Source organism: Euprymna scolopes, chromosome 41 (genome assembly GCF_053919585.1).
Source record: "Euprymna scolopes isolate OS-2025 chromosome 41, ASM5391958v1, whole genome shotgun sequence".
Taxonomy (NCBI): Eukaryota; Metazoa; Mollusca; class Cephalopoda; order Sepiida; family Sepiolidae; genus Euprymna; species Euprymna scolopes.
The window spans coordinates 45,792,928-45,818,145 of NC_136522.1; the positions used below are offsets into that span (position 1 = coordinate 45,792,928).

Genomic DNA, 25,218 nt, shown 5'->3' on the forward strand with positions numbered 1-25,218 from the left:
GCAGTCTGCTGGATTTTTTTTTCCAAAAACTATAACTAATTTATATATATATATATATATATATATATATATATATATATATATATATATATATATATATATATATATATATATATGTTGCTTACCAAATGCCTCCGTAAGCTCTTGATCTACAGACAGGAAACTTAATATATAGGGTATCCGAAACCATGCGAAACTTTATATTTAGTTTATATATATATATATATATATATATATATATATATATATATATATATATATATATATATATATATATATATATATAAAATATATATATAATATATATAATATATATATATAATATATATATATATATATATATATATATATATATATATATATATATATATATATATCAAAAAAAAAAATTAAAAAGAAAATGAGTTAAAAACATGCTAGGGCGATCCTCATTGGTTGGTTCAGAAATACATTCTGATTGGCTTATTCAGTTCAATTTTTCTTCTTCTATACCTATATAGTTAATGAAAACTGCATGTTAAGCTATTGCGATGGAAGGACACATGATTTAAATTATCGCAATAAGAGTGATACCTTCATTTTTGAAAGTCATGCAGTTGAATGTTCGATAAGTTTACCGCATGAGTCACTCCCGGATTCTAAGTCCAATTTTGGAGTATTGATTTTATATCTTGATTGTGAAAGTTCTAACGAGGTAAATATTTCTTTGCTACTTAAAATTAGGTTTTTCTGTGGAGTGTAAATTTAACCATTTCTACAAGAATTCCTGCAGTGTTTCTCTTAAATTCGAGAACACATCCAAAAAATATAACGGATAATGAGTATTCATATTTTAATGCAGACTTTGTATTTTATTGGATTTTATGTAATTTAACGTTTAAAAAATCGATTCGTGCGCCCCCCAGAATTGAAGCCAAAACGTGTAGATCACGATTTATTTTTCCTCTGCCTTTTAATTATTTGTCTATGAAGACAAGACTAAATTAAAACGTGAACCAATAGCTACTACGTTATATATGAATATTCGTAATGTTGTCGTTCTACCTGGCAAATTTAACTTTAACTTTACCTATTTCCCCGGGCTAAAACCCAAATATCAAGTTTCGCATGGTTTCAAATATCTTAAAGTTTCCTGTCTTTAGACAAAAAATTTTTTAACAAATGTATATGTATAAATAGTGAAATTGTTTCCATCTGTTTCTCTTTGCTCCTTTTCCTGTCCCTTCGCTAGCTACCATGCCCTTTTTCCCTTTTACGTCATGTAACTGCCTTATACTCGTTGATTGGAAGGGACTTTTTTTTTTTTTTTTTTTTTCACCAAATTGGAGCTTAAGCTGGACTGATGAATTAATATCTTCACTTGCAGAAAAGTACAGCCTCAAAGATGTACCTAGTACGCCCCTTTAAGGTCTCAAGGAAAAACGAGATCGACTGAATTAACAAGACGTTAAAATTGAATATGGCAGGCGTGAACATTACAATTATAAAGGAAAATTATGGATTAAATGAAGAAAATTCGTCTCACGATTTTTCTAAGTTGATTTTTTTTTTCCAGGTTTAAGCTATTCTGCCGTCACATGGTCTGTTAATCCTCGTAAAAGACTATTAGATTTATTCGGTGGTTGTTTGCTCCTAACGAACGAGGATTTCTTTTATACTGTACTTTCTCAACCTCGTGAGGAGGCATGGAAGGACGTTGAAAAGGAAAATAAACACAAATGTGTTTAAAAGAAAAGGCGGATTTTCCCTAAAAGGAAACACAAAAAATACATTTCAAGGAAGATATTGTCAAAAGAATTAAGAACTATTCTAACAAAGACTGTACATAAAGGACTGATAACTATTAAAATAAGGACTGAATACTTAAAGGGAACTTTAATATTGTTTCCATTCAGATAAAACCACCTAGACACTTCCAGTAAGTGCGCCTCCTTTCTCTTTTTCCTTTCATACTCTCCCTTCAGCAGTTACCAAGTAATCTTGTAAGCCAGATGGGCAATTTTGGCAGCCATATTATGAGGTCAAATTTTTTCCTCTAATAAATTAGTTTTTAATTTTTTTTTTTTTTTTTTTTTAGCCAAAATGAAAGCAAAAGTATTCACTTGATTCCAATCCTTTTTGAATTATCGACCTTGAGACACAAAATGCGTCTATTTCACTCTTAGAAGTGACTTCAAAGATTTCATTTGACTTCAAACTTGGCTGATTTTAAGACAAATCGCTTACATTAGAAACTAAATTTATGTACTTTGTAATCAGAACAAAACTTACCATTTTCCGACATTCTTATCCACAAAAACAAAATCTGACAACGCACTAATAGCAAAGATCACATTCATACTCTCCCCCCATCATCGCTCCATCAAAACCGGTGATAGATCCGTTAGAGCGCTTCTCATATGTAACCTGGAACACTTAACTAACGAATATAAAATGTTTTGAACTTTAAAATATTCCAAACTATTCATTTCCGCTATGAAAAGGCTATTCATATTGAAAAGGGCCCCACCACCAAAAAATCCTCCACTTAGAAATGTCACATACCCCTTTTCTCTGCTATATGGGAACTGTTTCAGAACCATTCAATCTACTTGACTTTATAAAGACTCACTAAAAAACAAAACAGTGACTGCACACCTTTCACACATTTTAATACTACATCGTGTCGTTATTTTGATAAAATCTGTCTCAGACTCGACGCTCACCCAAAAAGGATGTAACATAATCTGGCTATCAAGTCAATGGAGGGGAAACCCTCTATACTGGGACAATTATTATTTTTGGTAACCAGAGTGACCCCTTTTAGGGGAGCTGGTTTTTACCTCACATTAAAAACGGCCTTGTGCCTAATTTGCTCAGTGGGGGAGCAAATAAATACCATCTGGCTATCAAGTTGAAACGCGATCTACTTATTACATAACTTCTCTTTTCTTTTCAAATAAAAAAGCCACAATCATTTTATTCCTTACGTGTCCCCTCCGCCCATCTAGTATTTCTCACCTATTTTTTCCTTCATATGCTCAACTAGTTGCGTCCCACTCTCGCCCACTTCCTCCTAATTTATTAGTGGATCATAATTTGAAAATGAATTTCACTCGGGAGTGAATTCGCCCAAAAGATAGTTTTATCTGAAATAACACTGTAAAAATATTTGACATATTAAAGCAATTTTAATTCCAGTGTAAATTATCTAGAGGTGAAAAGTGAACCTAAGTAAAACAAAATCGTCTGCCTTAAATTGTCTGAAAAATCTGCAATGCTTTCTCAAGTGAATTTGAATATGCTTCCTTAAAGCCAACACGTCAACCTTTTGTTGCCACCATTTTGAGTCTTTGAACTTCTGCTAGCAATAAATGTCAAGCTGAAAAGCGTACCTCAGGTTGTCTTCGATGAACTGTTTGGAATGTCTACAATGCTTTTTAACGTGAATTTGTATATGCTTTCTTAAATTAAAACGACCCGGTAACCTTTTACTGGCACCACTTTAAGTCTTTGTGCACAAACTTCTGCAGTAACTAAATTTAGTTAATTACCAGTATACTATTTGGACAGTTTGCTTTTTGCACTACTACCTCCAAAGGAATTGGCCTCTTCTGAGACTGTTTCTATCTCTGCATTATGTTGCCACGGAGAGTCCTTCATACAGTTCCTGGACATGATCGATGCTGTTGTACTGTCAGCGTGTTGAGTAAAAAGAACCCTATTTCCATAAAAAGTCCACCTCATAGCTGTGATGGTAGAAAGTGCTCTATTTTGTACACTACAGTTAACAAGCCAACTACCCCATCTTTTTCAAAAATGGGCATGTTAGTTGTGGCGCAACTGATTCCCGAAGCTAACTGGATGTAGTTAGCTGGGTCATACATTAAGCTATCTGAAATAGCCTGTAAAAGGGAATGGAAGATATCAAGCGTTTTCACTTCAATGGGACCAATCATGAATTTCACTGAAAAAAAAAAAAATTACATTTGTTAAAAATGTATCATGAATACCTTTCTGTCTTTTTGTTCTGATCTTTGAACATAAAGTTCAGAAAATATTCTCAACATTTAACGATAAAAAATACTTTAAAATGTGACGAAAATGGCACAGGTCTAAAAGCGAGATGGTGATGAGTCTAATCTATTTCTAATCTCACATGACTAGTTTCATTCATAAACATTCACCAAAATACTGTATTTATACTTTAACATTTATGCTCCATAAATCAAGAATCCATACAAATATCCTACTTAACACGTGAATGCACATGCATACATATGCAATAGGTTTGAACAATAAAATCTTTGTAACAATGTAAAATGTAAACACTACTCGTGATATGGAAGACCCGCACCCATGCTTCTGCCATTTCTAAATTTGGAGTATCTAAAACTTTATTGCCTTTACCTCTTTAAAAAAAATACATATTCTAGAACCTAATGCTGATTTAAATGTAATATTCAAAAATTAAAATAAAGCCGAAGTAGGTAAAGGGCTCGACTTTAAACTTCAATGTGTTGAGCATATCGTGCCTAATGAGATCAAAAGCAAGACATTTCTTCATATCCGTTATCGGAGAACATCACCAGTTTGTGAATGAGGCCTAAAATAAACCTATATTGCAACATCCCGTATGTCTGATAAAAAAAACACTCGTTAATGCATGCGCTGTAGCAAACCTTTTTTGATACAAAGACTTTGTCCATGAAAATGACAAGTTTTAATATACTTGCTTACTCATAACCATGTCTTATGATGCTTGATGGAATATGTATTTATCGCTCCATTTGATCTCCAGAATCTAAGGCATTTGCAATCTAATTTATCTTTGACTTGATGTCAAATTTCATTTCCATATTTTAATTACATGGTCTGATATCGTAGGCTTGTATAATGAGGATTCAATGTTAAATTTTTTGTGGCTAGGCTTAGAGCGCCACCTGGATGGACTTTTTTTTTTTTTTTTTTTTATAAAATGAGGTGAGGGTTAAAAGCTTCAGGATCCCTAGCTCTTTGAATTATATCTGAACCTTTTATCCCTGGATCCTTTTTTTTTTTTTTTTTTTTTTTTTTTTTTTTTTTTTTTTTTCCAGTCTTTCGTTAAGATCTCTAAATATTAACTTCATGGGTGTAATTTTATTGTAAGTAAACAAACTTGATTTTTTTTTCACCTAAAAACTTTATTCAATTTCTCCAAATGCGATCACCCCTAAACAATGCTTTAGATACATTGACATCTTTTTTTTTCTTGAAAACACGCACAGTTAACATTCAACAAATTAGTCACACTCAATGAAACAAAACAATCACTCATTACCTTTTCTAGACATGCTTTTAAAATCAAACGATCCTTCAAAATTCACTGCAAAACTACACAAAAATGACTACTTGCATTTCTACTTTTACCATAAAATAAAAGCAGGAATGATAGTTTCTTCCTACGTGCATTCCGAATCTGCAGTCCAGAATATCCGAAGACTACCTCAAATATTTTGAAAACCTTATATCCACATTCATATTAAATGCTAAGCGAAAAGCCAAATACTTTCCAGGGTAAACAAATATACATTTCTTTTAAACAGATCTCTTATCTACACCAATACAATAATTTGCAACACTAAAACTAGGAATTCCAACCATACAAACCACAAGACATAAAAACAAAACCTCAATACGAACCAGTTTTTAATAAAGGCATATTCACTGTTCCTTGCTAAAATTACCGTCATAAATGCATTGGTGAAACCCAGTTAAATTAAAAAGGCTGAACATCTAAGAAATAGCAATTTTCTAATTACAGCATAATCATACCTTTGACTTCAAACAAGCGAAAAGTGAAGTTTATTTCAAATAAACTTCAGACTTCTTGAATCTACGCTTATTGTAAATTCAGGCACAAACAATGGAGGTTTCTATAATATAGCGCCATTAATGAGTAAACTTCTATTAAAACAATTTAATTGTAGAACAGTTAACCCTCACACCATAGAAACACCTGTAATACATAACATATAATAAAAAAAATTACATGACGTATTTCATTTGAGTTGCACATATATTTGAATCTACTATACTAGCAGCACCCGTTAACCGGTAGTAGCATGCTTTCCCATCCACCCCACATAAAAAAATTAAAATATGGCTGTTTTGTCGTTTGCCAACCCCCAACCTCATGTTAAAAATGGCTTTTGGAATAGACACCCCAATTTGTGCCTATGGGCACGGTTGTCACAATTTGCTGGAAGGTTCAAGGTATTTTTCAGGTTATGGTTCAGAGCAAGGTATTTTAGTTGGCAAGACTGGAGTTATGGTGACAAACTGTGCCCCCTTAAAGGGAACTAAATTTCTGTAGTCACCTGTACATTACCAAATGTAAACGCCATTTAAGTGGTCGTTTTTAAATTAAGCTGTAAAAGTAAACAGACCGGTTTAAATGATGAATCAGCTTTTTAAACTTTAAATGGGTTAAATGTAATCACGTCATGAAATTAGTTTTGACAAGCCGAATATGCAGGGTCCTTCTCTTTACTTTCACCATGTTTATGCAATATTTTAAAATCCAAGCGTAATTATTTTTGAAAAGTTCAATGGACGAACATTTTGGGGGTAATTATTCCTCCCCCCTCCCCTATAATGACGTCTTGGCAAGGAGGCAACCAGTTATTCTGTAAAGTCTGTTCTGGCAAAAATTTACTTTCATGACTAATGTTTGGGCAAAATTTTTAAATCTAAGGTGTGGTTATTGAGAAAAGTGTGAGCAAATGAACAAGAGTGAATTACTTTGTCCAATCCCTCCTTTATCGCGGGGGGGGGGCAAATAAATTCGTCTTTAATTTAAATTACTTTGCTATATTTCGTTGGATTACAATACGCGCTCCTAAATACACGTATTCAAATAGAAAATTTTTCTTTAGGAAAAGAAATACGTGCAAACAGAAACGCGACCTATTGCTTACCTACAAGAATGTGACGTTATTTATCAGTTAACAGGCCTCGTTGTTTGGTAAACCTTGGCTGGCTGCTCTCAAGTTTACCATGGAATCAGCCATGGATCTGAAAAAGAAACAAGATAACACTAAATTCTTTAACAAGCCGAGCAATCTGTTTTTGTTTCAGGGCACACCAAATTTTTTTGGTTCTTTTAAGGCACTTTCTTAAACTGAAACTAAATGACTATATCTAATTATGCTAATACATTGACACTATTTCATGTAAAAGGAAAAACTGGGATTGATATTTCTTAAAACAAATTCACTTTCAAATTTTATTTCATTTTGCAAATAAATTATGGATTTTTTAGATGAGGATAGATTATTTGAATCTAGATTATTCAATAACATAACAGTAGAATAAGGATTTCGGTAAAATTCACTCGTAAAATTTGGTCTTATGGAGGTTGAAAATTCAATCCAGACGACCGAAAAATATAATTGCTGATTACTTAAATCATGAGTGACAAAACAAAACATGGTACCTCCACAGATTAAAGAATTGATTCCGTTTGGAATTCCATGTAGATTGGAGTTTGAAAAAAAAATACACCTGAAGAAAGTAGATAGCATAGACAGAAACGTTGCACTAATAACTCATGAGAAGTCTTAAAACGATATTCATATTAGCTGAAGAAATTTCTTCAGCTTTTCTTGTAGCTGTACTGCACAACCCGTCAAAGTGCAGACTAAATTTTATTTTTGCCTTTTTCTAATTTAACGAAGAAAAAAAAATCTCTTTGCAGTTTTTTTTTTTTTTTTTACTTTAACGTTAAGAACTTGTTAGAATATAATGTTAAAGACGGCAAAACAGCTAGACTAGACATTTAACGGCGTTAACGGTTTTCGCTCGTTTGTAATTGCTATTCACGGGCCAATTTTAGGATAATTGGCGACCCTCTTGTAGTGGCAAAAAATCCGAAAATAGGATCGTATGTTTTTACAGAAACTTTAGATAAGTTATCGGTACTGTCGGTTTCAAACCTGATAAATAGGGGCCGTTTTAGATAGCCACATATCAAGCTCTTATATGGGTATAACTAACCATATAAGTAATAAGCATTTTGTGCGCTTTAAAGCCAAATTACAATGCAATTTTACGCAAATAAACAAATTGTTTGAAATTGATAATTTGAATATATTTTGGAGTTAAACTCCATTCTCATCATTTTGTTTCATTCACACCCCTGACGTTAATCTCGCGTAGCCAACGCACCGTTCCAGACATTGCAAAATACAACTGCTGAGAAACAACGCGTGGATCTTTACTGCTGACTATTCTTTCTCCAACTTTACAACATAGGAAGAATAAAAAATCTGTGGATGGAATTTGACTCCGAAATATTTTAATTAGAAATTTAAAACAAGTAAAATGTCTATTTTCGTAAAATTGCGTTGTAATTTGTCTTTCACGCGCACTTGATGCGTATTTGATTTTGTTCAAATTAAATCAACGCTTCTATAACGGAATTCACACCACCTGATATATACATATAATTTTATGTGGGGTACAAAATTTCATTATTACAATCATGACAGGCCTGTTTTTATCATGATTAAAAATGGGAAATGAAAAAGAATGGAGGCAAACTGACCGGTTTCGCCTTCACTTTTCGCAAGCTGGATTGAGGAATTTCCTTTTAATAAAATCGAGTGAAATGGGAGACATGTTAAAAGTGATATGAGTTAGTTCAAGACATATGGCGATCCTCATCGCTTGGTTAAAAAATACGTCCTGATTGGTTTTTATCCCGTGCGATTTTCACTTTTATATGCCTATATAGTTAATGAAAACCACATTTCAAATTGATACGACGAAAGACCATGATTTAATCGATCACGAATACTGTATCCTTCGTTTTTAAGTTATAAAGCTGGACGTCCTTTAAGATAACCGTATGTGTCGCTCCTCGATTCTAAGACCAGCGTATTGATGCACACCTCGCATGGAAACGTTTCAGATTTTATCTTTTCTGTAAAAAGTTCTAACAAGAATTGCTGCTGAACTTTTTATTTTTGTTTAATCTAACCCTTTCTACAAGAATTATATTGCTCTTTGAGACCTCAAAAAATATAACTGATATTCATGAGTTGATAAATTCTGGTTTGGCCGAGACCTGCAGACTTTACTTTGTGGAAACTTTCTCCACTGAAAGGTAGAGGTTAACAAGGATTTTGCAATGGTTTGTTGCGACCTGTGACTAGGTAAAAATTGTAGAACCTTGTCGGTCTGGTAATAAGGGTAACGATTCAATTTCTTTCAACTCCAATCCCAAACTGAAATCACAACCAAAATTCAGTTCACTCCATTCTTATAATCCAGTTAGCCAATCAAATAAGTTAAACGTAACAACTACCAATATAAAGTCATTACCCACACAAAAGGTTTCTGCTGCAACTCTTCCTGAGAGTCGCAGGTAAGTGCTTAAAGTTTTCTCAATAACTTAGTTCTTACACTTTACTTTCGCAGGTTTGTATGGTTTTCGATTAAAGAACTTCGCCTATACTTTTGGCAGCATTTGTATTTCGTAAACTTGGCAAATTTCAGTTTATCGGTGTCTGCCACTTGCGTTCTATTCCAACAAAAATAGAATACACGAGTTAAATACGAAAACTTTTTTTTTTGGGGGGGGGAATGCTGTTCTCTAATTTCCGTGAATATTGAAATTCGGATACCTAATCTGCTAAAGTACCAATTTGAATGTTAATTCAGGCTAAAACGAATCGCATCCCAAAATAATGCATTTGTGTTTTTTTTTTTTTTTTTTTTTTTTTTTTCTGGCTAATTTAAAGTGACCTTCAGAACGTGAAAAATCCTTCCTGCAAGGAGTCTCCATAGTACTATGCAAATCTAATGGAGAACCTAAAGCTTGTTCCGGGAATGAGGAAACGGTGATTTGAAAGTCACATTTTTCGTTGAAACTTTAAACCTAAATTTTTTTGAGGTAATTCCGTTAGTCTTTATCGAGCCTACGTTGTTGGGGGGGGGGGGGTTCACCCGCACCCCCCTCCCAATTTAAGTTTACCGACTAAAAACTGGTGCAAAGAAGCCTTTCACTTTGCGTTAAATTGCGTGAAAATATTTTCGATACAAACAAGCTGAGAACACTTCGATAATACAAAAGCATTTTATATCAACGTGGCATTAAACGCAACCTTTTCGTTAAAACCTTCATCTAAAATGTTTTTGGAATTCTCCCGCAATCTGTTCTTGTACGCAGAAAGTACGTTAGTCATAAAGTTATTAGTTCGCGTTTGATTTATAAGAAACTGCCCCCCCCCCAACTAAAACGATTTTCTACCAACACCATGAGTAATTCTACCCGGGATGAACTGGTCGGTAAAAAACAAGCGATAACTGTGCTAGAATTCTCCGGTAAAATTCTAATTAAAATGGATTTTTATTTAACAATATTTTGTTAAATGTTACAAATGGCGGCAATCAATTTTAATGGAAGTACAATTGGGAATTACTGAAACAATTTATTTCGTATCAACCAATTTGTGACGTATTTGCATTTTATTTGATATTTAATGAAGACTTAAATATTGGTTGTGTAAAGTAATAAGCGGTCACTTTATGGAAACACGATATCAAACTAGAAGCGACTAAAATAAGTATCATGTAGAACCCACTTATAATTTTTATCTTTGTCCTTTTCAGTTGGGTAACTGACTTCCAGAAATAACAAGTTTGACCACTTTACACAATATTTACGGTAACTTATATTTTAATATCCGAAAATATTTCGTGAGTGAAACCGAAGTCATGTTAATAGAAATACGGTTGGGAAACTGTTGCACATATCACATCCATCAAAATGATAAAAATTGCTTTTACATTTTCCGCCCAGAAAAAATGGTTCAAGTTATATGTAAAAACTGAAGGAAATCCTTACTCCACATAGTTCTGATTATGTATTCACCCCCCCACCCACCTTTTCCCTACACACTTTCGGTCTATGCAGTCTGACCTCTTTCAGTATTTTCTCAAACACGAATTTACATAGAATTTCAAACGGAACTAGTTATTTAATTCACGGAGCTACCATGCTCTGTCCGATCACCATGATTGGATATTGATTTTTAAGTAATCAATTTTTTTCAGTCGTCCGTACTGAGGATTGAACTCTCAACCTCTGACTAACTTTTACAAGTGAATTTTACCGAGATCCACTGCCGTGTTTCTGAAGAATTAGATGAGAATTGATTATTCTTATTTAAAGTTCTATAATCTAATTGCGAAATGGAATAGATTCATAATTGATTCCATCGTAAACTTGAGCAGCCAGCCAAGGCTACCAAAACACGAGGCCTGTTAACTGAAATGACGTCACATTCTCGTAGCGGTATGTAGGAAATAAGATCCCGTTTCTGCTTGCACGTTTTTTGTTTTTTACCGTATTGTACCGTTCACTTACAAGCCAGTAAGTCTGATTCCTGTAAATGGTGAGTCATCCTTTGGATGCTGAACAAGAATACCCCAGAACAAGTGAAGAAACTCCACTTTCTCACATTCCATAGTGAAATATTGAGTTCCATGAAGTGAAACTAACCTATTAAAAATTGCCGATGCAAACAGGGTCAACATGCATGTTTAGTTCCAGAACCAAAAAGAACGGATTCATAACTAGGGCTATGACAATATTCTTTTACAGATATGCTTTATATTCTCGTGACATGCTGAAAATATTATTCAGCCATATGCTTAATATGCTTTTTTTCACGGAAAATGCTCTTTAAAAAACGTTCTTTGGAACAGTATTTTTTGGCTATTGTATAGATTTTTAATCACATTTTCAGCCTACTTCTGGCGACTACTTCTATGCTTGGTAACTTAGTTTTGTGTTAGTACAATATTCTTTGGCTTTTATTTCATGTAATACGTTTTCTATTGCTTATGGTAAGTGTTAAAACGGTATTCAGTAGTTTACAAATTCTATCAAACTTTGTACAACTCGGTTAATGCAATAAAAATAGATTTCGAAAATCTGGTTATTTTAACGCTATAAATACTTTGAACAATTAAACACTCTGCAATGAATAAAATGTTTTACATTTTGCAATTAAATATCTTTAAATTATCACTTAAAGCTTCTTCGGTTGTCCGCTAAAACAGTCTTATATTGTGAAAAACTCATTCCACGTTGCAGGAGACTACCAGAGCATACAGGAAGCTGGCTATTGCTTTAGCTCAAACTGTCAGGTAATCTATGCCATCTACATTCTTTTTTGCAAAACCTTCCTGCTGATTTGTGCATTTGAATGTTTTCAAATACTAAAACCTTTGATCTTTGAAAGCTGTCCAATTTCTGCGAAATTAGGTCATTCCAAGTGTCACTTCGACCTCGGCAACTAATCCAATAGTCGATAGATTTGGCCCTTTCATCTTTGTAATGTTTTTTAACGTTAAACTTTGATAAATCTGATAAGCAGGGCTGCATCCTCCAGTTTTTTGGCACTCCGATATACTTTGTGCCTCTGAATCCAGGGACACCACGACAGCAGTAATTTCATGTAAATATTTAGTGTAATAGTGTGCTGCATCTAGTCATGTACCCCACCTCGCTACAATGGGGCTTTGTTGAAGGGGCATCCCTGGAACTAGTTCCTGAACTATCGAGTTCTTTTAAAAATACTCCTGTAGAAATGAGCTTATTCGCTTTTTTGTACGCGTGCCTAACCAATTTTGCAATCCTGTGCAAACTGGGCTAAACATTTTTGTTATTTTAGGGTACAAAACTTGGAGAGCAGTCATGACTTGTCATATGAAGTCGCATCTGTTACAAGAGCACATTAGGGTAAAGTACTTGCTACGGCCACAAAACTTTGAAAAATGCCTCAATTATAGTGATTTACCTTTGACAGACATGCAAGGCTTTCCAAATAACACCTTCCTCTACTACCCTTAGAATGCCAAACTCTAAGCAATAAAACGCGCTGCTCTAGATCCATAGTTTCGTCAATGGAGACCCAGTTTCATTCTCGCATTTTTTTTTTTTTTTACTTTTGCTTTGTTCACTTCGCTAATAGTGGGGCAGATTGCTGAAACGTTCACTTGGTGCTTGTATCACTAAGTGAAAGATTCTTATGGAATATTGAGATAACCTTCCCCAATATAACGTAATATTTCCTAATGGTAGTCTGATCCGGAATATTTCTACTTGTGGACTTGTGTAGAAATTCTCTGAACACGTCATTGCTCATATTATTGAACGGGATATCCGCGGCAATCGACGCTTTACAGAAGTCGGCATTGAACAATGTGTGCGTCTTTTTCGCCATGTTGGTTTTTAAATGCTGCACCATTAAAGACTATTGATCTGTAAAAATGAAATTTAATATGCAAGTATGAAGTTATATTAAGTGCATTAACTTTTAATTAACGTGCCGAGTAGATGATTGAGATGAAATCAACGTTCAACGGAATTTTGGTACAGCTAGTTTTAACGTTACATAATTTGAAATACAAATTTCAGTAATTTGTATTCACCAATCATACGACTATTTCAAATCTTATGCGCTATAACTTATCAGTATTTGCAGGTTAAGCAATCACCAGTTAACGGGTAATCTTCAAATTCCTACACAAATCTTGCCATTCGTTCGGCAGAAGTGCTAATTTCGGCATAGTTTTTTCACATTTTGTAAATACGTACTAACACTCCTTGTCTACAAGAACAAAGATGTGTATGTTTATCTGCCTATATCACTTTTTTTTTCTCTACAGACCAAATTTTAGACCCTTATGTAAATTCACATGTAAAGGTTTGACGAAGTTTAAATTTATCTGGAAAAAAATTTAAATCTTGTATTCAAATATTTCGGTTTATTTATTTATTTTTTTTTTTTAGAATATGCTTTTAAAGAATATTCTCGTTACATCCCTAATTACTGCCAAATATATCGGCTAAAGCTGGGGCCAATGGACTCTGCCATTGAAACCCCACCGACCTAACTTTAAAAAATTCATGTTTTTAAGTTGTATATTGTCGCTGCATTAAGATAAAGATTTGTTTCATGAATTCCCAAAACTGACGTTAGTTTATTGTGAACCATTCGGAAACAATTTAAATATCAAGCAATGGCAATGATATCCTTCAACTGTCAATATCAAAATGTACGTATTTGAGTCTTTAGTAAAAATTAAAATATTGTATCAAATAACTGCTTTCAGTATGTTACTACTGCAAGAATTTTTTATATTTTGCTACTTCACGAGTTAGATCAATGTTTTTCATGATTATGCCTAATATGGACAGAAAAGTTCATCTTTTACTCTGCAATTTGCATAAGAATGTAATTCTTAACTAAAAACGCCATATATTGAATGATTATAAAAAATTGTATTATGAAATTAGCATAAACACAGAAAAAAATACTTTGCTGGTGAATTTTGATTAGAGGGTGTAAATTAGTTTAAGCAAACATAAGTTTGTTGGAAATTACAACTTTGGAAACCTTAAAATTAGTCCAATGCTCTGCATCATTTGATACGACTTTCTTCCCTTCTCACTAGGTGGACATTAGTTTGGCAAGTTTTAAATTGTGAATGAACGGGATAATATTCCTTTAAATTTATTTTCCTAAACCGGTTCGAAGAAAACTATGAAGAAATAAAGCTAAAATATATATAGGGGTTTCTAGGGACATCAGAATCAGGATTCTACAAAGGTTGGCATTCAATGATTGGATTTGAATACAAAAGCAGCATTTGCACACTTTTCTATAATTAAAAATTTATATTATGCGAATACTTGTACTAGGACGGGTATCGGCAATTAATATATTAAATCTTTAAATTTAAATATTGCTTTTTTTTTTCTTTTTTTTTTATATGGGACAGTTTCGCTGGAATCCTCAATGTTAATTTTATTCATAATTATCCGTTCATTAATTTAGGAATCTGTTCAACGATTATTTGACTTATATTTTAAATAGTCTTTCGCATTTCATTAACTTTTTTTTTTTTTTTTCTTTTTCAGATAATCTCTGGGGCATATGTTTAATGGTTCCTTAATATTATCGGCCAAAACAAAAAGGTGAAAGAAAAAGCATTGATTTGTTGACTCTAATCATTTTTAAATTATAGAAAGGCATAAGAAAATGCATTTTGCTTTTCTAAGTGACTTAAATTGACATTGCTCTCAGGTCCACTCTGACCCGGAGTGGTATGTTTCTATTTAACCGATAGTTGGGACCCTGACTTGAAAAAAAACATTCTAAAACTTTTCCAAATCACTGGATTCGGCCTTAAATAACCTGAAAAGGGTTGATATGCCGTAAAACAACCAACAAAATATTGATTGGATATTATTTGGTGAGAACTTAAAGCTATACTTACATAAAGAAAAATGCTGTAAAACAAAAACCAACCCCATGCGCATGCAACTTCTCACATTCTCACTTTATTAGTGGATCATAACTTGTTAAAAATGAATTCCAATCTGAAGTGAGTTCTCCCCAAAGGTACTAATAACCAAAGCTATCACTATAAAAGTATAGAATCTTAAAAATGAGGACACAAATTAACATCTATTCGCAAAGAATATGCTAATTAACTTCGATTATATATAGTAAGTTATAAAATATACATGGCGATTAAGCTACACAAAATATTCCGCATTTCATCCACTCTAGGATTCTTCAAGCTTATGTGAGAATTGTGGTTGTCTTGTTTTTACATATGCACTATCTATTGTTTTCAGTAAGCCAATCAGCTTTCTAGTATCCACCGCACCCTTTGTATCAGTCAAATAAGCAGGCACTTACAGGACAAAGGCCCAGTTGACCTCCAGTTGACCTGTGTCCATCCTGCAGTTTAATAGATGTTAGGGTACTTTAAAGTATAGGATAGCAAATTTTTCATGAAGGCATAATCTACACATATCGTCTAGGTCTCTACATGTGTCTGCTTGTCTTACTATTTTCTATGCGACTACTAGCGAACGTTCGCTTTCCTTGAGTTCCCAGTATTTGTTTGCTAGAGTTTTCATACGGTGTTATTGCATGTACTTTTGTGGTCATAATATCGAGTTTTGAAATCAAAGGACGTCATACCTACGTAATATTTCTTGTTAATTTTGAAGTGGGCAAAGTGTGCAGTATCTAGTTGCATTTATCTTGTTCGTTATTAGTATTTTTATTTCTAATATGGTTGTTGTCCGGAGTTGGTTTATTCCTACTAGTTACATGTCTTTTGTGTTAGTTTTTTGTCATGGTGTCCACTTTTTTTTTTTATATTGCTATGTCTCACACATAAACTTATACTTTCATATATTAATTTATGAGTAAATGAAGTAGTTATATAAATAAGTGAACGTCTGTACATTTCCCTACGCAATAACTGTCAATTTTAAGTCTAGACTCGAAATTTGATATACAGGGTACTGAGATTTGGAAAAGTCTTTAATCGGTTTTCGGCTACAAATTTGGCTTTTAAGGTGTCAAAGTTCAACGATTTGACAACTCTACCAAACTCCTCCGCCAGTTTGGGGTCTAAACACTTGAAATTTTAGATATAGGTTCCTTGGATATGGATCTAACTTAATAACTTGATTTGAGCCCAAAACAAATGTTAAGGGGGCATAACGAGTTAAATTTTAAAATTTGACTGCTTTGGTCTCTACCAAATTACTTGGACAATTTCTGGTCGAAACATTTGAAATTTTACCTAAAGGTTATTCAGATAGGGCAAGCTTTTTAATCGTTTGGGTCGAAAATTTGAGTTACCAATATATAAATGTATGCTTGCCTAAAACTTTTAACAGAGGCGACTGATTTCTACTACATCAGTATCGTTTTGAAGTTCGACCTTTCAGACGACAATATCGAAAAATTGGCTAAAAACGTTATCCTCACCTTCAACTGGGTACTTTTCTACAGGGGGTCGCTTTTTATATACATTAGTGATAGGATGATTCCAGTATTTTTCCTGATTCCGATTGTTAATCTATCTATACTCCTATAAATTCGTTTAATTTTTTTTTTTTTTTTTTTTTTTGCATGATATTAATATTAACATTTTTCTCTTTATTTAAAAAGAAAATACAATTTTCTTAAAGGTCATGGAATTGCATTCACTAGCAAGATTTAGCTGATTTGCATATTTTAAGCGTTCATTTTTATTAATTCCCTATTAGTTTCTTCGGTTTTATGAGATGATCATTAATGTAATTATATTCATGCAAACATTCTACATGATTTATAATTGCATAATATTTGCGTAAAAAACCTTTTTGGTATAAAGACATGATCCTTCATAGGGGTCAGTTTAAAGAAAAATTTACTTTTTTTTTTTTTTTTTTTTTTCTTTTTCTCAATATACACTTCCAAACACCCGGGTAATGCCTAGCTGAAATGTGTGTGTGTGGTATGAGTGTAAATTGACAATTCCACAGGAAACTGACAGAGTATTCCTCCGTAAATTTTGTATCAAATATTTTGCTCTTTAGTACGTAACCTGTTGAAAATGACTTCCACTTTGAAGTAAATTCGCCCAAAAAGTAGTTTTTAACCAAAATTATGTGAAAGTATTAATAGAACTGCATTATAAAATAAAAATTGAAGCATGTCCTTTAGCAAAGAATATGCTAATTAACTTCGTTTTTATGTATATATTATATTATAAATAATATATATATTATATATAATATACATATGTATATATATTATATTATACATATATTATATATATATTATGTGTGTGGCATCCGTCAGTCAAAATGACTATGGATCAGCACCATATTAAGATGTTGCCTGTATGCATCCTTTTGTGTGACTGTAGAGACCAATTCTTGATTTGCATAGTCTGCCACAGCCTTGACAAACGAAGGTTATGAAATTTGCCGCTTCGTCCGGCTGTTCCGCCTAACTCGTTCTTCTAGCTCTCTTTGCAGCATTTTAAACATGGAGGGTCCTCTTGCTGATGATAATCCCCTGGCATATCATTTTCCTCCAGGCAGTTCTGTCAGTTGCAGAGGCTTCCCATGTATTCCTGTCCACCGAAAAAAGCCTTCATGTCACGCTTGCAGACATCCCTGTAGCGAAGATGGGGTCGCCCCTTTTTCTTGAGCCTGAGGCAAGCTCGCCATAGAGAAGGTCTTTAGGGATGCGCCCATCATCCATCCTGCGCACATGGCCCAGCCAGCGAAGATGTCGCTCACGCAGTAGGGAGTAAATGGATGGGATGCCCGCTCTCTGCAGAACATCAGTATTACTCGCTGTCCTGCCATGTGATACCAAGTATCCTACGTATACACCTCATATGGAAGACCTGGAGTTTCCTCTCTTGTGTTGAGTATGTAGTACAGGATTCACTCCCATACAGTAGAACACTGAGGATGCACGCTCTGTAGATGGTCATCTTGGTGGAAGTGGTAAGGTGCCTGTTTTCCCAGACTCTTTTAGTTAGTTTAGAGGGTTGTGGATGCCTTTCCAATCCTTTTGTTTAGCTCCACGTCCAATGAGAGGCTGTCTGAAGCAGTGGAGCCTAGATATTGAAACTGGCGTACGACCTCTAGTGGTGTGTCTTGGATTGTGATGCTGGGTGGGGAGGCGGTTGACTTGGGTTTTCTTCTGGCTGATGGTGAGACTGAACAGGCTGCAAGCATTAGCAAACCTGTTCATCAGTCTTTGAAGACCATCTTCCTGCTGCGATGCTATAGCTGCATTATCGGCAAACAGCATGTCTCTTATCCGAACTGTCCTGGTCTTTGTCCTGGAGCGGAGTCTGGTGATGTTGAAGAGACCACCATCTGACCTGGAGTGCAAGCAGATACCATCCGTTGTGTTCTTGAAAGCATGCTTCAGGAGTAGGGAGAAGATGCCGACGAGTGTTGGGGCCAACACACAACCCTGTTTGACACATTCCTCACCCCGAACTCAGCAGACATGCCACCGTTAAATTGCACAGTGCTCCTCATGCCATCATGAAAGGATCTTATGATGCTGAGGAGTTTTGGTGGCCATCCAATCAGTGGGAGAATTTTGAATAGTTCATCTCTGCTCACGAGATCGAATGCCTTGGTCAGGTCTATGAAGGCAACATACAGAGGCTGGTTTTGCTCTCTGCACTTCTCTTGCAGTTGGCGTAGGGAGAAGATCATATCGATTGTTGATCTCTCTGAACGAAAGCCGCATTGAGATTCTGGGTAGATTCGGTTGGCAAGAATGTGTAGTTGCAGTAATACTATACGTGCGAATAGCTTGCCAACGAAGCTCAACAATGAGATACCGCGGTAGTTGTTGCAGTCACCGCGGTCCCCTTTGTGTTTGTAGAATGATATTTGCGTCTCTCATGCCCTGAGGCACTGAGCCTTCTCTCCAACACTGTATCAGAAGACTATGGAGGGGCTCAAGCAGGCTAGCCTTTACACTTTTTAAAACCTCTGCTAGAATATAGTCCTTTCCTGAAGCTTTTCCTGATGGCAGTCTGTCTATTGCCCAGGATAGTTCTTCTATGGAAGGCTCCTCAAGCTCATGCATCAGCAGTAGACGATCAATGGCATCCAGGGCGGACTGATGTACCATGTTTTCCCTTGAGTAAAGCTCTGAGTAGTGTTCAACCCATCTGTCTAGCTGTTTAACTTTATCTAGTATGGGTTCACCCGATTTAGACTTCAGTGAAGCAGTTTTGTTAATTATGGATCCTGTAGTTCTCCTGATCCCGTTATACATATTTTTTATATTTCCTGTATCAGCTGCATGCTGGATAGACTTGGAGAGCTCCATCCAGTAGTTGTTTACAGCTTTTCTTACAGCCTTTTGAACTCCCCTTTTGGAAAGCCTCAGTGCAGCCAGCGATGTAGGAGATGGGTTGGCCTTGTATGAGAGCAAAGACAAACGCTTTGCCTCAATCGGAGGGTTGAGGGTAGCAGAGTTGGCATCATACCAGTCATTGTGTTTGCTACCTGTCCTCCTCCCAAAGACTTTGAGAGCTGTAGAGTGGATGGCGTTTTTCAGTGTTTCCCACTGTTCAGATGCAGTCCGGGCGTTATCTCCTTTGAAGGTGGAGGTTAACATCTCGTTGAATTTCGCACTGCAATCTGAGTATGTGGTCTTGCTAACATCAATACGGGCAATACCCTCCTGTTTAGTGTGGTAGAAATCTTTGGGTTGAAGTTTGACTCTACTGCATATTAGGGAATGATCTGTATCACAATCAGCACTGTGGTAGGCTTTAGACATCAGAAAATGTCTGAGGTACCTTCGTCTAGTAATGATTAGATCGAGCTGATGCCAACGCCCTGATCTGGGATGTCTCCAGGACACTCTGTGGTGCAGTCTGGCAGCAAAGAATGTGTTGGTAATGCAGAGATCATGGTAGGCAGCTCTGCCATGCATTGTTGTCGCCACCCACATGTGCATTAAAGTCCCCAAGTATAATCAGGTCTTCATTTTGTGGAAATGCCTTGGTGCTATCCAGCTGTGTGTGGAAGTGCTCCTTGATGTCGTCAGGCGCTGCGAGTGTTGGGGCGTACACACATAATAGATTAATTGTTCCATCTGTGGTGTTCAGTCGTAGTGAGATTAGGCACTCAGTAGCTGAATCAGTTGTACGCTCTGAGTCGGTGAGTTTCTGACTGCGAAATCAACACCGTGTTCCCAGACCTCCTCTTCCTGTTTTCCTTGCCAGAAGAAGGTATAGTCCAATTCCTTTAGGCATCCGGTGTCAGCTAAACGTGTTTCTTGGAGTGTAGTGATGTCTACTTTGAGTCTCGATAGCTTGTTGTTGATGATGGCAGTTTTTCGAATATCGGAGATGTTGCGTATGTTGGTAGATAGGCCAATCGTCATAGTACGAACATTCCAGCACCCTAGCCTAAGTGTTGGGTTCTTTGTGTTTCTTTTAGTTTTGTTTGGTGCAATGGTTACTGGTAACTTGTTGGAATCATCCTATACCCTACGCACCCAGTAGGGTAGGTGGCCAGTGGCGGGATAGCACCTTACTGACTGAAGGCTGCTCAGCTTTGTGGTGGGTGGTAGCTGTCCAATGAAATGAAATGTGTGTCAAATGGCCTATTGATGTGTCAAGTGTGGGGTACTGTGTGCTTGTCACCTTCCTCTTCCAGTCCCTACCGCTGGCTAGCCTAGGCAAAAAGGAAGCAGAGTGCGTAAGTTTTCCCCGCCAGTACATTGCCTCTCCATAGGAAAGCTCCATGTAGTGTCTCCCTGTAAATTGAGTAGCTTGCGGACTCAAGCAGAACTACAGGAGACTCGGAGGTGGTCTGCCCCCAGACATGCAGCATGCCAGGCCCATCGTTGTATGGACAAGCCCTGATGCCCATGAACAGGCCCCATCTATGGGTAAATAGTACCACAGCCTTGTGGTTATTCGTTGGTTCGATAAAGCTATCTGAAATAGCCTGTAAAATGGATTGGAAAATATTAGGGGGAAACGTCTACACTGACTTCAATGGGACCAATCATGAATTTCACTAAATTCAAAAAATCTACTAGTTACCTTTGTCAAAATATGTAGTTTAAACACGTGTCTTTTCTTTGAAGATCCACTTAAGAAAATAAATTCGCAACAATATTTAATAAAAATACTTGAAATTGTGTCAAAGACCTAAAAGTGAGACAACTAAAGTCTGTCATCACAAACTCTCATCTTACATTCAGAAACTTCAATGTTCCAAACATCAAAAAATCCTATGAATATGTAACTTAAGAACTGTGTACACATAAATGCATATACATGCACACATATGCAATGGTAGGTTTGGACAATAACATTTTTATAAAAACTACGTAAAATGTAAGCAAAGAATTCATGATAGACCTCCCCCCTCCACCTTCTATTGCCAAAATTTGGAATATGGTTTCTAAAGCTTCATTGTCTTCACTTCTCAGTTTCATATTCTCGACCCTAATGCAGATTTAAAGGTAAAATTAAAAAATTATATTAAAACCAAGGTAGGTGAAGGGCTCAACTCCCACAACTTCCATGTGGTGAGCATATCATGCTGAGTGAGCTCACATGCAAAACGTTTCTGCCTATCCGTTGAAGCCAAATTACCACATTAATAGGTTCCAAATCGAAGATAGTCACCATCAGTATGTGGAGGATGAGGCTGAAAACAAACCTAATCAGATTGCAACATCCCGTATGTTTGATAAAAACTTAATGCACACTTTGTAGCAAACTTTTTATTTCCACCATGAAAATGACTACTTTTAATTTAGTTGTTTAGACTCTGTAACTTATGATGCTTGATGGAATTAAAGTATAACTTTCATTTGTCAAATTTCACTTCCATATAGTTTAATTTTTAAAAACCCAATTTTAATCATTTATGCTTATGATTTGAGAAGACTTTTACACAAATATCTTTCAAAATATCAAAGGCTTCAAGTTTATCAGTTCTAAATATTAAACTCTCTCTCCTAAAACTTGAGCAATCTTGAAAAACTACTGCATGTAGCATGTGACCATTTTAATTACATGGTCTGATATCTTAGGATATGAGGATTAAACATCTTGTTCATTTTTATTAGAATTTTATTGTTGGAGCGCCACCTGGATGGACCTTCCCCCACACAATCGGGACTTAGTAACTTATGTGGGGTTTGAAATTAAATTTATCAAATGACTCCGAGGTTGACAACTGATATTCTCTAGTTTGAGCGCTGAATCATGCATTTTTCTTAAAGCACAGAAAGATTATTTTTCTTTGGTTTCGCAGATAATCTACGAACCCGTTTAAGTCCTGGGATTTTTACATAGCTCCCAGAGCTACATTTCCTTCAACGTTTGAATATTTCATGTAACATCTTTTACATGGACGAGAGTTTGAAGATTTTTTTTTCTTTATCCCCCACAAAACAAATCTTCATCTCCATTTAATTTTCCTGCTTGCCACGTGCAACAAAATCAACACTTTCGACAATGCTGACCATCAAGGAACATGTTTGCTTACGATTTTTGTCAAAGATTCTTCAATAAGTGCACAGGCTGCACTTCATTAATTACACCGTATCTACAAAAAGGAGGTTCTATATTGTGACAAAAATAAAGAAAACTGTATTTCTCCATAGCTCAATTATATTTTGAGCAAATGAACATTGGCAGTCTGTGCACATCCAGAATATTCAGATAAATCTGCAGAAGGCGTATTAAATATTTTAACTTTCGACTTTCAACGAGACTCCCCTTTCAACAAAAGTAACTTATTCAGCAGTTAGGAAAACGTTCAGCACAGAATATGAAAATCGTGTCCTTAATTGAATGGCCGACATTCAACATCAGATTAATCTGATGGCTCCCTTTTTGACTGAGCAACTATTGAATAATTGTCAATTGGTTTTCTTGCTGTGAGATTTGAATCCTTCATGAACGTTTGAAGCCATTTCCTTATGGCTTCAGTAACATGAAAAGGGTAGCAAATCGTCCAACTTATTTGAGTGAAGAGATGGTTGGAAAGTTTACCTTGGATTAGTGCTTTCTGTGAGGGGGGGGATATAGTGTACAGTTTCGACATGACTCCCACTATTTCTCACTGGTTTAACTCTTTCGAATAAACATAAAGCCTGTGAGACTTGCAAAATCCTGATTAGGCAAGTGTTTATCTGATGTATAATTTTATTTTCTAGTTCAGTCTTTCTCCAGCATCTTTTAATCAGACAAGTTATGAATTCTTCCGTTCATTGTTAGATTTCCATCTTCACCTTTCTTGTGCAGTTTTTGACATCAGTTTTCGGTTACTACTTTATTATATTTGTGTTCAATACTAACTCGAAAAAAGCTGGGCCGATTTGAAACTTCTTGGAAATTTCACACTAATGCACTTAATGTCTGGGAGTGTTCTTAGGTAAGTCTTGTATTAGAATTCCCCTGATAAGTATCGATAATTAAAAAAAAAAAAAATCCGATTAAGGAAGTTCACTTTTGACCAAAGTTCATCTCTTTGGTACAACTTAATATTACAAAAGCATTTGAGTTTTTATTACCTCACAAGTAGAAAGTCCAAACGAATAGAATTAACAGTATGATCTTTGAAAGACAGGGGCGCATTCGAAATGAATATTTCTGTTTATAGCACAATTGAACCATATTTGACGTTTTTACATTTAAAAAATTTAATTTGAGCCTTTATACAAAAATAATTTTCTATATTTTTGAGTGCGATATAGACCGCAGTATATTGTAAACTCACTGTGGTAAGGTAAGTGAAGCTTCCAGAGGGGCTGTTCTCATGTTCTCAACTAGAGAAGGCAGTCCTTTGAAAAATCGATTTCATGAAGTTTGATATAGCATGGAAGGGTGGAATATTTGATCTTCATTCAATCCCGGATATTATTGGGTCTTTGCTAGTTCTGGGGTTATACTGACTGAAATAATTTTCAGGATATTGTGTACACATAAATGCATATACATGCACACCTACGCAATGATAGGTCTGGACAATAACATTTTTATAAAAACTATGTAAAATGTAAACAAATAACTCGTGATAGTGAGACCCCCTCCACCCCCACCTTTTATTGCCAAAATTTGGAATATAGTTTCTAAAGCTTCACCTCTCAAATAGTTTCATATTCTTGCCCCTAATGCAGATTTAAAGGTAAAATTTAAATTATATTAAAGCCAAATAGGTGAAGGGCTCAACTCCAACTTCCATGTGTAAAGTATATCATGCTTAATGAGCTCAAACGTAAAACGTTTCTGCCATAGGTCCCAAATCGAAGACGGCCACCATCAGTATGTGGATGAGGCTCAAAACAAACCTAACCAGATTGTAACATCCCGTATGTCTGATAAAAAACATTAAATGCACACTGTGGCAAACCTTTTTATGCTTAAATATTTAATTTGAGAAGGCTTTTAACAACTGTTGCAAAACATCAAAGGCTTTAAGTTTATCAGTTCCAAATATTAAGCTATCACCTAAAACTTGAACAATCGTTTTAGCTGTGTGGAAAAATTACTGCATGTAGCATGTGACCATTTTAATTACATGGTTTGATACCTTATTAGGATGAGAATTCAACATTTTGTTCATTTTTATTAGAATTTTATTGTTGGAACGTCACCTGGATGCCCCCCCCCCGCTTTTTTCCTGGACTTTTAAAATTTTCTAGTTATAGATATCGACTTCATTGGTGCCATTTTATAAGCTTTTAAAGCAAACTTAAATTTCTACCTAAAACTTGAACAAGTTGATTAAAAAATTTTTTAACTATTTTGCAAATACGATCCTTCAATTATCTGCATTTTTAAACTTTGCTTCAAAACTAAGTAATA

General features: G+C 35.2%; 1 protein-coding gene across 5 annotated transcripts in view; it reads left to right on the forward strand.

Annotated features, from left to right (window-relative positions):
* The first annotated feature begins 500 nt into the window (after nucleotides 1-500).
* LOC145266503 (uncharacterized) overlaps nucleotides 501-25,218 on the forward strand; it is a 100,479-nt gene continuing 75,761 nt past the window's right edge. For 2 of the 5 annotated variants that reach the window (XM_080122233.1, XM_080122234.1), the window contains exons 1-2: nucleotides 501-694; nucleotides 14,957-15,013. The gene's annotated coding sequence lies outside the window, so the exon portion shown is untranslated. Of the gene's footprint in view, nucleotides 695-14,956; nucleotides 15,292-25,218 lie in introns of all 5 variants that reach the window. The other 3 variants (XM_080122232.1, XM_080122231.1, XR_013864726.1) reach the window with 3 other exon arrangements.